At 33.8% G+C, this 13788-nt stretch overlaps 1 protein-coding gene across 5 annotated transcripts in view; it reads right to left on the bottom strand.

Moving 5' to 3' along the window:
- Positions 1-13788, bottom strand: part of LOC115218067 (protein trapped in endoderm-1-like) — a 415031-nt gene that overhangs the window by 59635 nt on the left and 341608 nt on the right. For 4 of the 5 annotated variants that reach the window (XM_036507893.1, XM_036507894.1, XM_036507895.1 and 1 more), the window contains one exon: positions 1092-1174. The gene's annotated coding sequence lies outside the window, so the exon portion shown is untranslated. Of the gene's footprint in view, positions 1-1091; positions 1175-11925; positions 12034-13788 lie in introns of those variants that run through there. The other variant, XM_036507896.1, reaches the window with a different exon arrangement.

Genomic DNA, 13788 nt, shown 5'->3' on the forward strand with positions numbered 1-13788 from the left:
ATAGTTGACACATTGTTTCATGTTAATTTTCTTTTGCACATTTTACAGGTTATATCAGGAAGTCACGCTTAGATGTACTGCAGACTCCACTTCCGTTATTCCATTGAAATTCCCTGAACGTTCAACAGAAACAAATGTGCCTAATCAAAAGTAACTCGACTGGATGTATTTCCTCTTATATGATAAAATTCTAGCTGTGGAAACGATTTAAGAATGGACAAGAATTAACAATCCTTTGACACAATCCACCACTACTTTGTGTTCGACTGACATTTGCACTCCAAGACAAACTGATAAAACCGTTTCTCTAAGGATTACTTATAGCTGACATTGTACTAAGGAATGTGAAGAAAGAACATTGCTATCATTTTATTTGTATCTTATAAAACAAATTCAATATTATTTGCTTTGATGACAACCATTTTGAGAAAGATAATTCTAAAGAGCGATACAATCGTTTCACATGGGAAAATGGAAATCTATATCACATCTCTTTGAAAAATAATTTACCTTGGAAATGTTATTGCATATTTTATGAGGATTTGAAGATACAAATAATAAAATATTTCTCAAAGTCAATTTTACTGAGGAATCATCTCTATACTCGCTCTGCTGAAATTCAACGAAGAAGGATGAGGTTTTCAAAACTATCTCTCAAGTTAAATTCTTTGATATATTTTCTTATGAACAACAATCTTGTATCAGCTAAAAGTTAGTTTATACAGAAATGTATATAGCAGATTATAAAAACAAATATGCCTTGCATAGAAAAGAATAGCAATTAGATTAGTTTCACGCTTAAATCACCACACAACCAGCACCTATTTTATCTGTCCTAAGAACCACTAGGTATTAACTTAGCATTAGTAAGGACTTAATTAAATCAGTTGGACAATAACCATAAATATTTCCTTCTTTGCAGTTCCTTGAATTCCTGGTGCGGTAACATTGTTACACCGTGTCTAGACATGATTATAGAAAACGCCTGACACACGGCAATCATTTGCAAACCAACAGGACAGAAGGAAGGCAGAGGGTCATTTTTATCACTTAAGACTAAGATGAATAGAATAAGAAATGGAATACTTACTTTGTTAAATTGTGTAACCTTGTACAAATACTCGAGGAATCTTCAGAGAATGCCTTTTTTGAAGAGTCTTATAAGGGAGACATCCTGAAATGGCAATACAAATGAAAAGAATCAATAACTGGAGGAGGTCACGCGGTATTTAAGATGCTAGGTAAAACAAATGCATGCAGGATGGATTCTCGGTAATAAATTGCGTTTCGTGTACAACTTATTCCTCATTAGCATATACCTTCAAATAGTTAAATATATATTAAAGGTACATTTATATTAAGTATTAATATATACGTTAAAGGAATAAAATATTCCATTTGAACTCTTCAATTATAACAGGACATCAAACATCAAACCCTATATATTAATAAACTTATCCTATGAAGATGCTTTTAATTGCAGGTGATATGGAGACTGTTTAAAAGGTAAATGGATGCATCCGTTTAATAAGTGGTGGTCCTATGGATATTTTGGAATAGCTTAAATAAATATAGAACCCAAGTGGACGAAACGGAATAAAAAGAGATAGCAGTTTGCATACATATTGTTAATTAGTAACGGAACTGATCAGAAAAATAAGTGATATGTTATGTTCAAAGACGGAGTATAATTGCTAGAACCTTTGAGATCAAGTACAATAAAACGTAGAATCGAGCGTAACGTTGTCTGGTTTATCAATGGAAAATTGGTTTTGTGTGATGTTTAATAATAATAATGCTAAATAATTATTAGATAATTATGCTTCTAATTATTTATGGAACAGTATTAAGTGTAAAATCCTTATCAGCACGCATTTATAATTCTTATAAATGCGTGTTGATATGCGTGATTTATAAGAAAAATATTTTGAACACATCCGGAATAAACCCGAACTTACGATAGGTTTCTCTTGGTAATATATACTCGCTTTTACCTCGAAATGTCAACATATGTAGGTGCCTGGTGAATACTATTTTTATTAAGCTAACAGAAAGTTAAATAATTAAATATCTAATTTTTCTATTATAATTTCCTTTCACGATGTACACGTTGTCAAGAAGGTTGTTAAAAACACGTCTTCTTTTACAGAAACTAGCCATCGTTTGCATCAAAGTCTGAAGTAAAACAAACTCTTACATCGATGAATAAACATAAAACAGAAGAAAGAGATATCGTTGTTTTCGCCGTCCTTTTAATAATCCTACATTTCCTGAACATTATGAATTTAGATTCTGGTATCAAGTTCTTGAAAGAAATGACAAACATTCGAGGAAACATAGCAACAATACTTTACACAGAAGCATATACAAACGTGCAAACACATACATACGTACGTATATAAATATATACATATTGATGTACACATTTATACATCAATACACACACAAACAAATCTGCTGCCCATATAAACCATACACAGTGCGGAAAGAGAAGGAATGTGAAATAAGATATGATTGAAATGATCATTTATTCAAATATACAGTTCTGAACGACAGTTGAAGAGAAGCAACATGGCTGGCAATAAATAAAACCAAGCCACAGCAACGAACTCTTTCTTTATTTCTACATCGATAATGATTAAGGTGACGAGTTACTCGATAAAAATAACTACAATGGTTTGCATAGGTCTAACTTTAGAATTCTCTATTAAGAATTTTCACGTATTTAGTCCATTCTCTTACATCCTATCCTGCCACAGTCTATTTTATTAATTGTTCGCAGTGTGGTGATGGATTTCTATGAAGTATTCGCAGGAAATGTGTGAAGTAAGCGTAAACAAATGCGATGTTTCATTCAGTAATAACATAGAAACTAATGAAATTGCAGTATTTTACTCCGAATTGTGCTGTTAGATAGCTTGATAAGATTACCATGGACAATTTAAAGAAGAACCACATCATTGGATGTTTGCTAGTCAATTAATGATGGCAGTGAAAGAATATTTGCAATTGCATTATCAGAAAATGATACCCAGATTTAGTTTGCGTTACTGATTGCTTAATATAATATCCCACGTCTATGCTGATATTTAAATAAAGATGTATGGTATTATAATTGAACAACGGCGCATAATGCACGCTTAATCTAACAAACATATTGTATTATGTGATGCAATACTGAAGTAACTTTATATACTTAATGTTACTGCTAATAATATTAATTATGGGAGAGGAGGTTTTAATTTATAAATACCAATTTGTGTGAGTGGGCGCTTCTTTGCACTTTAGTCTTTTATTTAGAATCTAAGCTATCTGAAATTGAAAGTGTTTCTCATTTCTCATGCTTCATCCAACTGAATTACTGAAGGAGCCTCCAAAAGAATTATTCCCACACATCTCTAAATTTACTTGTTCAACGGTATGCCATGACTTTGAGGATGGATGAAAGGAACATTAAAAGAGCTCTAAGCAGAATAACGATCGGAATTTAATGGCAATGGAGGCATATTGATCTTGCAAATTATGACAAACCAAGCAAAGAATAGTGCAAGGAAGGAAGATATTAAATAATTGTGAATGAACGTCCACACTAGATATGATTTAAAGTGTAAGTAATTTCTGAGATAGAACAGACAATATGGACGTTGATAGATAATATCCGTGTATTAAAGCTAAATGTAAATATTAGCATATTAAGATCATTCTAAAAAATATAGTAATATATCTGAAGTGCATATATTTATTGAGTTGGGTAATTTTCAGCAGTCTTCATTTTGTAAGGTGAAATTTGAACTTTATTATTATTACTACCATTCTTAAAAGACAGAGTGTCCAATGTCTAACGAAGAACAGTAGCAGACATCAAGCCGTAAAATGCAAGTGAAATATTATGCCGTATAATCCGAATTATAGTTCAAATATGCGTTGAACGGAGCAAGGATTCCTTTAAATGGTTATGAAATACGTATGCATCTAACTATTTACAATATATATGATAAAACATTTGTTTTAAAGCAGCGTGAAAATGAGTTACAGTTGTTTCAAAGCGTCACTGCTTTCACAACCAGAATAGACACGAGACATCTCAAGAACAAACAGGCTGAACACTTTATACCTCCATCAAATTACAACTGCATTAAAATAGCATTTATACTAGTACTTTTCCCGTTCGAACCTATGTTGTTTGATACTAAAAGAAATGTTAGTGGCTAATGTGAGACAAATGGCTCTAAATGAATCCCGGAAATATATTTAAAAAAAAAACATATTTGTTTTAATTTTTGTAACATATTTATTTATGAATTGACTCAGAAAATACACTTCTCGATTCACAAAGCAAAGAAATAATCTAAGATTTAATAGATATTTACTTTCATAGGTTGAATTAATCCATAAAGGATGGTACATTAATGAACTCAGTAACTGTCTTCCCTGGTTAGTCAAAACTTAACAGATTTGCAAAGGTGCCCGGTGGTTTTGGAGCTACGTTCAAACTTTCAAAAGTCTTTCGTCTCCTTCCGTCACTATTTGAAAAATTTCAGCTTACGAAAATAATTTCGTACGTAATGGGTTTTCTATTTCCCGAAGGAAAAGAAACCTCGTTTTTTCATCAACACAAGACAAAATTTCCTACCTTTCAATAACAAGAAAAACTTCCATTGAATGGTAAAGGACACTATAACATGTAGCAGAGTGGATATATTTGCCTATTCACACTATTGTGTTTGCAGACTGGTTGTGTAATAAATGTTACCATCGAAAGCCATCATCGAAAGAACCACAGCTATTCTTTTAATATCATGGGAATAAGCAACATGTGTATGTGTGAGCAAGTATGTGTGTTTCTGCGCATCTTTTTATATTATACTATATATTATGTCTTATAAATATATGTATATATTTATTTCCTTGCGTTTGCACGCATATGCTTGTATAATGTGCAAATATATAGCTAAGTTTATTTAGGCTGATGGCCGGAAGAAATAAAAGCGGGAGTTGCGATGCATGTTATATTCCTACAACCACCTTATGCAATGCATAGGCACACACACACACACACACAACACACACACACACACACACACACACACACACACACACACACACAGACTACGGCATATAAATATGTATGCAATGATGTTTGTATTTCTTAAGTATTCAGGGAATGCATGAGATATATGAAAGTTTACTTCTATATGGTAATGCGTATATATGCAATCACTGATGTTTATCATTGTGTATCAGCTATTTGTATTTACTATATTGAATACAGTAAACACATCTGGACACTGTTGGGAGATATGACCGTTACATGGAATCCGGGTTCCTATTATCAAACTTATTGAATGCACCTCGACGAATATTATTATATCTCTACGGATTTTGCATGAATGTAGGGAACCGATAAGGGTGAGTTGCTGCCGATATTTTGGCTACTTTCTTACAAACAGGTGCTGTTGCAATTTCTTGTAAATGTAAAGTTCTTAGAACAAAACAAGTGTTTTCTGATAAGTATCGGTAACGCTACATTTCAACATATCGATTAAACGGTCAATAATGTTCCAAACATCCTGGATATATCAGACAGAAATTGCCTGCAGATACTGAGGTATCGATGTGATCTCAATGAAGTGCACCTTTAACGGCTACAAGAAAAGTTTTTACCATTATTCAAATCAAAAACAAAAGAATTTTCGTGTTAACACAATCAACGCATGTAATATCTCTCGATACCTAATTATTAATATGGTCTTCAGAATTTTAGATTACCGATACATGCACGCATAAACACAGACACACACACATATCTATATCAATATATATACATATATATATTCATCTATACACGTACTTTTGTGTACACACATATATTTATAAATCTATATAAATACATATATGGATGTGTGTGTATCAATTTTCTATTTTGATTTGAAATATATCATTAAATGGCTTATTTACGCATTTCTCGACGCTTCCCAGTTCCTTATAAATATAATTAAATTTTACTTCTTGAACGAAGAGACACTTTTGTACGATTAGTTTGCGGGTGTGTCATGTTGGTAGAATATTTTGAGTTTGTGTTGTGCGGGTAAAATCTGGATTTTCTATCCAAGGAGACTAATCCAATCCGATACAGCCTATAATTTATAGCTCTTTTTCTTTTTGAGGAGTAACATTTTATATATATATATATATATATATATATATATATAGGGAGAGTTTACAAAAAAAAAATAATAAAAACAAAAGACGAAGGCTATATATATATATATATATACACACTCGCAGACACAGGCGCGTATTATATTGCAATAGAATTTCAAAAGAATGGCAGGACTGCAGATGTTGTGTGAAAGGCTAAGAATTTATACAATTCACTGTCTCGCAAGTGCCAGATATATTATCCAGGTGATATATATACATAAATATTTTGTCATTCTAAGTGTGTTTGATAAACAGCTGAGAAATGAATATCACGTAAAATTTATATTGTGTTTTATGCATCGTATCTTCTTCATTAACTCGCACCAATTGTATTATTGCCAACATTGAAATCTGTACACTGTCCACAAAAATAGCGTAGTTTATCTCTTGTAAGGCACCAACGATTTAAAGTTGTATAATAGCACCGCAGACACAATTCTCAGAACACACTGCATTGAGTTGGGGTAATGTGTGTGTGTGTATGTGTGTGTGTGTGTGTGTGTGTGTGTGTGTGTGTGTGTGTGTGTGTGTGTGTTTCTACAGAGGTGCTTGTGTAGGAATATATTTTGTGATAGTTGACGGTGAAAGAAAATAGCTAGACATTATCTGTTTCGCATCTATTTCATTAAAAAATTTCTTTTATTATCAAAACAAAACATCAAAAAGCATATCTTATCCGTAAGTAGGAAAAAATTGATGGCCTCATTAGATTTTCCTTTTTTTATTCATGCTTAAGTATCTCATAGATGGTACTATGTTTATTTTCGTTATCGTAATTGTGAGATTACGCAGCATATGTAGTTTATTACACTCACACACACACACGAATACATAGGAGCGTGAATGTGTATTCTTTGTATATATATAGAATTCACAACGACCTTGAACCCACAAGAATAAACAAGAGAGACAGAGACAAGCAGAAACAAGCAAAATGCCACTTGTATTTCACACTGCAAATATTATTTAAAAAAAACTTTTCTTGTTTATATTTTTCCAAAATTTATTTGTTTTCCTTACAAATGAAAAAAGTCTCAATGACTGAAACTGGTACTGACATGTCTTTCATAAAATTATTTTAGCGTTCCTATCTTAACTTACTTTTCCATATATATATTATATATATATATATATATATATATATATATATATATATATATATATATAGATATATATATATATATAGGGAGAGTTATGAAAAAACCAAAAACGAAGACTGATGGTGTACAAAACAAACATATGTATTAGTATAACGCTCAGGAATAGAAAAAGTATTTTACGTTTCAAGCCTACGCTCTTCTACAGAAAGGGACACAGAAAAAACAAGGAGAGAAAAAATGTGTGTAGTGGCTAACGATATATATATATATATATATATATATGAGATGGAGGGAGGTAGAGAGATAAACAGATTGGCAGACTGATATATGTGTATATATGTACAATGTTAGTTTAAATTTATTACATGTTTAGAAAAAGAACAATATTCTCCATGCCTTCAATTTTCAATTACCCCTGAGTAAATTTGCAACACGATAGCATCGGAATTTATCATCAAGCATGCTTTGTAAAATTTGAACTTAGTTCCAAGTAATCTTTGTTGGTTAGATCTTAATATCTAGATGCCCTCCTGTTTTTGTTTCCTCACCTACTGAAACGAGGGAGATTGCAGACTTTAGAAAGTTGAGCAAGTGTAGCGAAGAATAAAAAATTGGAAATGTTCACAGGACGATCCTGATTGTTTAGAAAAAGCTTTTAGAATGAGTGTCATAAAAGGAAAGGCTGTCTTAAAGTTAATATCGCTGAAAGCATTACAGCTTTATGCCATTGATATGGCTGTATACCATTATTATTCAGAGAATAATACTTTCCTATATAATTCATAAGTAAATACTTGCATTTGTTTGTGTGTGTGTATGCTTGTGTATTTGCGTGTGTCTTTCAGTCCATATCGATAGAAGTAGAACGGAGAACGACCCAATCCTGTGATATTTAAATCATTCTCAGTTAGTTATCCGCACCTAGTAATTGATTTGCTGTTAATCTGTGAGTTTGAACGGAATAACTAGGTGAAACTGAAAGGGGTTTGCTATGATCAATTAAATTGGTGAAAACGATACCCCCATCACGACTGCACTTCAAAGAATAATCAGATTTTGACATGGCAGATATATAATGTATATGTATAGTAACAACCTATATATATATATATATATATATATATATATATCTTTTTCATTCATGTTGTTGGATAGTCTCCAACTTTCGTATTGATAACATCAATCATATTTCAATATTGAGATGTATTTTTAATAAATATGCTGCGAAATTTCGTACAGTATACTTGATGAATATTCGATTATTTTACCTGCACTTACACATACTACAACTGAGACATTGTGAAAGAGGAATACAAGTGATCTCGAAGAACACTATAGTTTTCGGACATAAACCGTTTTAAACGTTAAATGCAAAGCATAGTATTTTTGTCACCAATGATTCTGCCTTGGTATACGGTTTATTCTTCATTTTAGCATTATCTTGATTAAGTTAAAAGCATGTTTACTGAACGTGTGTTTTGGAAATTGAATTAGAAAGCAGGATATATGCTATTTTTACAACAATTCAATAATGCATTAGTATAATGAAATTATTGAACTCACTATACGATGCACCAGCTCAGGTTTTGCAAACCTCATTCTAAAACAATACTACCTTATAGGGACTGGGTTGGTATTTTTATCTCGACAATTAATAATGTTTCATTTTAAAGTGAATTTGTGTATAATTCTAGTTGTAACTATGAGAATGTAGCTGTTTATAAATATTTGTGGGTGTCGAAACACAACACAAATAGGATTGGATTTGAAGCGTAATTAAATAGAATGTGGAACACACACATACGCGCACACTCACACACACACACACACACACATGCACGCACACACTGAACATAATTATCATCTCTGTAAATTTCAAATTCATTAGCGCCTAATTTAATTCTGGCATTCTAAACACAAATAACCTCACATCTTTATTGCTGAAATACATTCCTTAGATCTCGGTGTTGAAATGATTAGCACCGTAAAGTGTGTGTGTGTGTGTGTGTGTGTGCGTGCGCGTGTGTGTGTGTGTGTGTGTGTGGTGTGTGTGTGGTGTGTGTGTGTGTGAGAGAGAGAGAGACAGAGAGAGAGTATGCCGATGGTCAATCTGCATTGGTTGGTTTACGTCCCTCTAGCCTAGCGCATCGACAAAATAGGTCGATAAAAGAAGTGCCAGGCTTTAAAAAATACATCCTGAGGTCGATTCATTCAAATAGAAATTCGTTAAGGCCGTGCCCCAGTATGGCCACACTCTAACGACTGAAACAAGTATACGATCGAAGATAAATGTGTGTGTGTATTTGTTTGTGTGTGTATCTGTGTGTGTGTGTATGCGCGTGGGTATGTGATTATGTGTGCGTACGCAAAACATTTGGCGGTATCCTAAATGAAAAATACAATGTGCATGATATTTAGACGTTGCTTGTAAACGTGGAACGGGACGAAGCTGAGAAATTTCTCAGCGAGTTCCTTCTGGTAAAAACAAGCAAGTTTAATTGTCTGGCAAAGTGTTTCGAATTGATTTACACACCTTGGAGACGAAGCGACGAAAAAACTGTTATTTTCGCGTCTTATAAAATTTTTGTATATCATAAATATAAGAAAGTTTTTTTCTTTTAATCCAATGTGCATATAAATCTGGCTGAATGAACAATGTCCACAAAGAGGCCCTAAACATTGTGATATTTCACAAATATTACTTGAAAGGCAGTTGTGTAATATACTTTCTTCTATGTTTCAGAATTGAAACGGCTCTCGGTTAAAATCTAGTATATCTTGCACTGCTTATATTTAATTGATCGCTATGAGTAATTATTCAGTGTCCAACAAAATTCCATGCCATCGTCGAAAGATATTTTTCCAACAAGCTCGAAACAATGACTAATGTTATATTGATTTCAATCCACTTATTTTTTATAATGTTGCAAATATTATTTCCTCAATATCAAACATTAATGTATATCACGTGAATATTGCACGGAAATGTTACCAGAGACAGGAAAAGCAATGGAAACTAGCCTGCGCGCAGAGAAAGTTTTTCGCTTACACATACTTTTTTTAATTGAACTGAATTATTATTATTATTATTATTATTATTATTATTATTATTATTATAATTATTATGATTTAAGCATCATCATAATGGGTATTTATACTCCGCTGAAATTAAGAAATCGACTCGTAAATAAACGAAACACTTGAATCCATCACTTGAGACATACACACGCGTGCACGCGCGCAGACACATACACACACACATACACACACACATACACATAAAAAAACAAACATATATATATATATATATATATATATATATATATATATATATATATATATATATATATTTATGCGGTACTTCGTTCATGATCCGTATACCAAATCTAGTTAACAAAATTTTGTTCGGCCCGAGGTTGTAGGAGAAAATGCCTGGTTAAAGCTGCTCACAGTAGGCTGATCCCGGGGGCTGTGTGGCTGCGAAGAAAACGTCTTATCACACTGTCACGCCCGTGTACATAATATATATATATATATGTGTGTGTGTGTGTGTGTGTTTGTATTCATCCATGTGTGTGCGCGTGTATGCATCCATGTGCGTGAGTTTATGTATGCTGTGTGCATCCATTCTTAGCCATTCAAAACCAACAGTTCCGTTCATCACTTTGTTGATTTTATATCTCATAATGAATACATATATCTATATATATTTATATATTTTCTATTTCACATAATTTCCTGACAGATTCTCAAAAAGATGTGTTTCTGATGATTATTTATTTGAAAATTTCCGTCCACTGAAGAGCTTGGTGGATTTTGTTACTGCTGCCAATATGTACGTAGCAGATTGAAACATGAATACATGTGTACATCCACCCAAGCACACACATAAATACATGTGAATATATATCTATATATGTGTGTATATATATATATTATATATATATATATATATATATATATATATACATATACATAGATATAAATATATGCATACACACACACACGTTATTTACGGAGATGGTATTTGTCAAGCAGCATCGATTTTTACAAGTCTGTAAATAATAATAATAGTAGTTTATAAGCTTAAAGCTTATAAGCGATCACCGCGAAATTACGAAATAAAATAGTGTAATAATGGGGCATATAAGCCCTTGACAGAGAAAAACTAGGTTTTCTTGTACGCGTGGGACTCGGACCCACACATTCTTGTTTTCGCGACAAGCGTGCTGTCCTTTACGCTGCTTTCCCTCAGATTTAAGAACTATAATTAGTTAATAGTGTTGCTTTTCGAAACAAACTTTCCTGTGCTGTTACTGTGGTGGTTTGTGATAAGAAGTTAAGTAGCCTCGATTTATACAATTCGATAAATAATAATAATGGTATTATATAAGCTTATATATATATAATATATATATATATATATATATATATATATTATATATATATATAATATATATATATATATATATATATATATAAATGGTTATAGGATATCAAAACATCCTTGAACATAATGAGAAACGAAAACAAAAATATAGAAAGCGAACTTTTTTTCGAACAACGATAAAAACAGCAAAACGAGACATGCAACATACAGAATATATATACACACACAAACCTTATCAACGACTCCATTAATAGTAGCTCCAAATCATGCTGTACCAATAATATCCGTCACAAGTGAAATTTCCTACGTAAAACAAACGCAGCCCCTATGTAAATAGTTGGAGAATTAAGAAGTTATCTGCTCTTAGGCTAAAGTGTTCTTTAAATATGCTGCCCTGTCATCGGTGTTAGCATAGGTGGCGCTCGTTTGATTAAGTAACATATGTTACACTTTGATCACTCTAATATTCATCCATGCGTTACAGGGTTAACATGGCTGCTACGCTGGCGTATGCATCAGGTTAGACGAGAAACCAGTGATATGAGTTCTCGGGTCTGAGGTCCAGGGGGGGGGGCACAAATTTATCACAGGCTTCCGTGCAATGCGGGCGCAGGACACTGTCATGTAGATATGTGTCTCGGAGGATCGAGAATTTTAAACGTTGACCACTGAAGCGTGAAGCATGAAGACGGAACAGGACAGCATCAACGTCGACCACTGATGCGAACATTCAAGAAGCTTGAGAGATGGCTCCGATGAGGGGATTTGTTTTCTGCTTAATCGTTACGATTCTGCACATATCCACAAACTTTTCTTTTGGAAAGTCTGTGCGCTTCGGTAAGCCAAGAGAGCTTGCTTACTGAAGCGCATCAATGCCATCATATAGAGACTGTAAACACTTACTCGACCGCCATAAAGATGAAGGCGGAGCATTTTTGGAGAGAATGGTCACACGAGATGAGATATGAATCAGTTACTTTGAATTTGAATCCAAAAAGAAAGGTAGAAACACCCGGAATCGCCGGCGAAAAAGGAATTCAAGATTCAACTTGCCGCAGAAAACATATATGCTAACCATTTTGGGGAAAGCAAGGGAGCCATTACTAGAACGCAACCTGCAAACGCAGTCTGAAGTCAGAGAAAGGCTGATCAATATACTGACACCAGCAATTTGTTCCAGAAACCGAGGCCTCGTGTTAAAGGAAAGGTTACTTCGTGCGCTCACGTACAGCCGTCCATACTATTGAGAAATTGTATCTAGAGTTGCTAGAAGGCTCTGGATACATTCCATTCTCACCCCCTTCAACCTCTCAGACATCTTTTATCAAGCCATCGATTTTCTGTGAGCGATAATGTGCAGGAAGCGGTGCATAATTGGCTGCACGACCGACCAAAACACATCTCCTCCGATAGAATAAACAATTTTTATGAACCGCTGAGAAAAGTGGATTGAAAATCAAGAAGACCGTATCGGAAAGTAATGTAACTGTTCAAATCATGCTTTTGTTTAACTAGATTATAAGAAAGCGAATAATATTCGTCTTAACCTCGGACGTCGAAATGAATGGAGACAATCGGGAAAATGTACGATTTCTGACAAATGCTGCCAATTGTACATTTTCAAAGTTTCGACGCTGAAGACAAGACTACGCAATTTTACAGTGTAAACTTTGACAAAGAAATAAATGTAACTTTCCTTAAAATTTATGAGCGGAAGAAAAGTAAATCAATGTTTTATATCAACACAATATTTTAAAACAATGCAGACGTTCGAACATTTTAGAGTACAGGACGCCATAGCAGTAATGATTTATGTAATGGAAGTCTGTCGGGGTTCGACAATGACGTTAGTGACGACGGAGGTGGGAGCGGAACCCAAAGGCGGACGCGTAGACGCGGCCACAGGTTGGGCATGCAACAACAGAAGTAGGGTTGGGTAGCCTCTCTTTCGGGGCTTGTCGCTTTTGGTCCTGGCTCTTGAGGCGCTTTTCCCCAAACAGACTAACACCCTTTTGGACAGCTGGATTCCATGCACCGCGGTAGAGGCAAGCGATTCCCAGCCTCAGGCTGAAATGCCGCAGGCTTCAAGGGTAG

This window comes from Octopus sinensis, linkage group LG12 (genome assembly GCF_006345805.1).
Source record: "Octopus sinensis linkage group LG12, ASM634580v1, whole genome shotgun sequence".
Taxonomy (NCBI): domain Eukaryota; kingdom Metazoa; phylum Mollusca; class Cephalopoda; order Octopoda; family Octopodidae; genus Octopus; species Octopus sinensis.